Source organism: Vulpes vulpes, chromosome 1 (genome assembly GCF_048418805.1).
Source record: "Vulpes vulpes isolate BD-2025 chromosome 1, VulVul3, whole genome shotgun sequence".
Taxonomy (NCBI): Eukaryota; Metazoa; Chordata; class Mammalia; order Carnivora; family Canidae; genus Vulpes; species Vulpes vulpes.
In genome coordinates this window covers 178,522,022-178,526,343 of record NC_132780.1, presented here as the reverse complement: position 1 = coordinate 178,526,343, position 4,322 = coordinate 178,522,022, and the positions used below count along the sequence as shown (strand labels likewise).

Below are 4,322 nucleotides of genomic sequence, written 5' to 3'. Positions count from 1 at the left end.
CCTCAGCAATCAGACAACAAAAAAGAAATAAAAGGCATCCAAATAGGCAAAGAAGAAGTCAAACTCTCATTCTTCACAAATGACATGATACTCTATGTGGAAAACCCAAGACTCCACCCCAAAATTGCTAGAACTCATACAGGAATTCAGCAAAGTGGCAGGATATAAAATATAAAATCAATTGATATATAAAATCAATCAAAAACACACAAATCAGTTGCATTTCTATACACTAGCAATGAGAGAAGAAAGAGATATTAAGAAGTTGATCCCATTTACAATGCACCAAAAATCATAAGATACCTAGGGATAAACCTAACCAAAGAGGCAAAGGATCTGTACTCAGAAAACTATAGAACACTCATAAAAGAAATTAAGGCAGACACAAAGAAATGGAGAAACCTTCCATGTTCATGTACTGGAAGAACAAATATTGTTAAAATGTCTATGCTACCTACAGCAATCTATACATTCAATAAAATCCCTATCAAAATACCATCAACTTTTTTCACAGAGCTGGAACAAATAATCTTAAAATGTGTATGCAACCAGAAAAGAACCGGAAAAGAACCCGAATAGCCAAAGGAAGGTTGAAAACCAAAGCTGGGGGTAGGGTATCACAATTCTGGACTTCAAGCTCTATTATAAAGCTGTAATCATGAAGACAGTATGGTACTGGCACAAAAGCAGACACATAAATCAATAAAACAGAATAGAGAATCCAGAAATGGACCCTCAACTCTATGGTCAACTAATCTTCAACAAAGCAGGAAAGAATATCCTAATGGAAAAAAGACAGTCTCTTCAACAAATGGTTTTGGGAAAACTGGACAGCCACATGCAGAAAAATGAAACTAGACAATCTCCTCACACCATACACAAAAATAGACTCAAAATGGATGAAAGACCTAAATGTGAGACAGAAATCCATCAAAATCCTAGAGAAGAACACAGGCAGCAACCTCTTTGATCTTGGCTACAGCAACATCTTGCCTAGACACTTGTCTCCAAAGACAAGGAAAACAAAGACAAAAATGAACTATTGGGACTTCATCAAGATGAAAAGCGTTTGCACACCAAAGAAACAGTCAACAAAACTAAAAGGCAACTTACAGAATGGGAGAAGATATTTGCAAATGTCTTATCAGATAAAGGCTGGTATCCAAAGTCTATAAAGAACTTAACAGGGGATCCCTGGATGGCTCAGAAGTTTAGCCCCTGTCTTCAGCCCAGGGCGTGATCCTGGGTCCCAGGATAGGGTCTCACATGGAGCTCCTGCATGGAGCCTGCTTCTTCCTCTGCCTGTGTCTCTCCCTCTGTGTGTCTCTCATGAATAAATACATAAAATCTTTAAAAAAAAAAAAAAACTTAAACTCAACACCCAAAGAATAAATAATTCAATCAAGAAATGAGCAGAAGACATGAATAGACATTTCCCCAAAGAAGACATACAGATAGCCAACAGACACATAAAAAAAAAATGCTCAATATCACTTGGCATCAGGAAAATACAAAGGAAACCACAATGAGATACTACCTTATACTGGTGAGAGTGGCTAAATTAACAAGTCAGGAAACAGATGTTGGCAAGGGTGTGGAGAAAGGGGAATGCTCTTACACTGTTGGTGGGAATGGAAGCTAGCGCAGCCACTCTGGAAAACAGAGTGGAGGTTCCTCAGGGATTTGAAAATAGAGCTACCCTCCAACCTAGCAACTGCACTACTGGGTATTTACCACAAAGATACAAAGTGGTGATCCGAAGGGGTATCTGAACCCCAATGTTTATAGCAGCAGTGTCCACAAGAGTCAAACTATGATAAAAGCCCAGATGTCTATCAACAGATGAATGGATAAAGAAAATGAAATACAACTCAGCCAACAGAAAAAGAAATCTGCATTTGCAATGATGTGGCTGGAACTAGAGACTATTATGCTGAGTGAAATAAGTGAATCAGATTAAGATAAGTATCATATGATCCCACCAATATGTGGAATCTAAGAAACAAAACAGAGGATCAAAGGGAAGGGAGGGAAAAATACATCAAAACAAAATCAGAGAGGGAGACAAACCATAAGAGATTCTTAATAATAGGAAACAAACTAAGGGTTGCTGAATAGGGGAGGGATGGGGTAACTGGGCGATGGACATTAAGGAGGGCACGTGTAATAATGAGCATTGGATATTATATAAGACTGATTAATCACTGAACTCTACATCTGAAACTAATAATACATAATATGTTAATTAACTACATTTAAATTTAAAAATATGTAACATTTTTATGTCAGATTGATTAGCAAAGTTAACAGTATCTGATTGCTCTAGTGTGCACAAGCAGTACAGCTAGTCCTTATCTTAATCATGCGACTATGTGCTAACTCATCAAGGAAAGTCTTTTGTTTATAAATGTTGTCACCTGTGGACAGTTAGTTTAGTGGATTAGAGCACAGCTCCAATGAAACCAAGGTTAAGAATCCCTTCTTTTATGATTATTAGCCAGATAGCTTCTTTTAGTTCTAAGACATAAGAATCATAGCCATGGTCTCAAATTTATACAGTGGTTCAAAACAAGGAATAGGTAAACACTTAAACATTTTTACTATTGCCTTCACTTAAGTAAATATGTTAGTTTTAACTATGAACTATTTCAAAAATATAGAAAAGTACAGATAATACAGTTGACCCTTGAAACATGCAGGGTTTAAGAGTAGCAACCCCTGCACAGTCAAAAATCCATGTATAACTTTTTATTCCCCCAAAGCTTAACTACTTTAGCCTACTTCTGACCAGAAGCCTTATGGATAACATAAATAGATAATTAACACATATTTTGCATGCATATGCATTATATACTGTATCTTACAAGCTAGAGAAAAGAAATGTTATTAAAATCATAAGGAAGATAAAATACACACTTTTAGTGCTGTACTATATTTATTGAAAAAAATCTGCATAAAGGCGGACCCACACAGTTCAAAACTGTGCTGTTCAAGGGTCAACTGTTTAACAAAACAAAATCACCCTTCCCTCCAATTTAACAAATGTTGATATTTGGCAATATTTGCCTCAGATATTTATAAATAAAATGTAGCATAAAGATACAAATAAGGCGTTAGACATACCATTCCTTAACTCCCTAGGATAATTACAAATACTGACATGTACCCTTCCAGTCTATTTTTTTTATTTTAAGTATTCTATTAAATCCTGTTTAATTTATTCACCTCCTTATTCTTGAACAATTACATTGCTTCCATTTTTTTCTAATACAACAAGGCTGCAATGACACTTTTGAGAATGCCTCTTCATTTGAGAATTGAACCACAATATGTAACTTAAAAGTAGAATTGCTATCTTGTAGTGTATAAACATTATCAAGACCATAGACCTTATTAACATTCTCTCCAAAGTAAATGCACCAAACACAGCCATTGCAGTACATTGAGCTCCACAGAGACAGTGCCAGGGCAAATGAGAGCCAGATAGGCACTGGGTGACTCTGTGCCTCCCGGAGAAAAATAATTACACATGTGCAGAGGAGATCCGAAGAAGCTTAGAGGCAAAATGTCATTATGTGCATTCTTTGTGCAAACTTGCCAGGAGGGAAACAAGCACCCAGATGCTTCCATCAATTTCTCAGAGTTTTCTAAGAAATGCTCAGAGAGGTAGGAAACCATGTCTGCTAAAGAGAAAGGGAAATTTGAAGATATGGCAAAGGTGAACAAGAAGAGAAAGAGAAAACTTAAATCCTTCCTAAAGGGGAAACAAAAAAGTTGTTCAAGGATCCCAGTGTACCCGAGGCCTCCTTCAGCCTTTTACTTGTTTTGTTCTGAGTATCACCCAAAAATCAGAGAACACCTTGGCCTATCCATTGGTGATATTGCAAAGAAATTGGGAAAGATGTGGAATAACACTGCTGCAGATGATAAGCAGCCTTATAAAAAGGCTGCTCAGCTGAAGGAAAAATATGAAAAGGATATTGTCGCATATCGAGCTAAAGGAAAGCTTGATGTGATAAAAAAAAAAAGGGGGGGGGAGCTGTCAACACTGAAAAAAAGCAAGAAGAAGGAAGAGGAGGAAGATGAGGAAAATGAAGATGATGATGAATAAGTTGGTTCTAGTAGTTTTTTTTTAATCTATAAAGCATTTAATCTCCTTACACAACTCACTCCTTTTAAAGAAAAAAAAAATTGAAATGTAAAAACAAAACAAAATAGCTTCACCAATGTATCCTAAGACCAACAGTTTTTGAAAATTCTTATGTTCTGGTATTATTGCCAAAATATCATATGATCAGAGTCCTTAAATTTTAGCAATCTAC

General features: G+C 36.2%; 1 pseudogene; it reads left to right on the top strand.

Moving 5' to 3' along the window:
• Positions 1 to 3,529: 3,529 nt before the first annotated feature.
• LOC112923125 (high mobility group protein B1 pseudogene) lies at positions 3,530 to 4,111 on the top strand (annotated as a pseudogene).
• Positions 4,112 to 4,322: the final 211 nt, after the last annotated feature.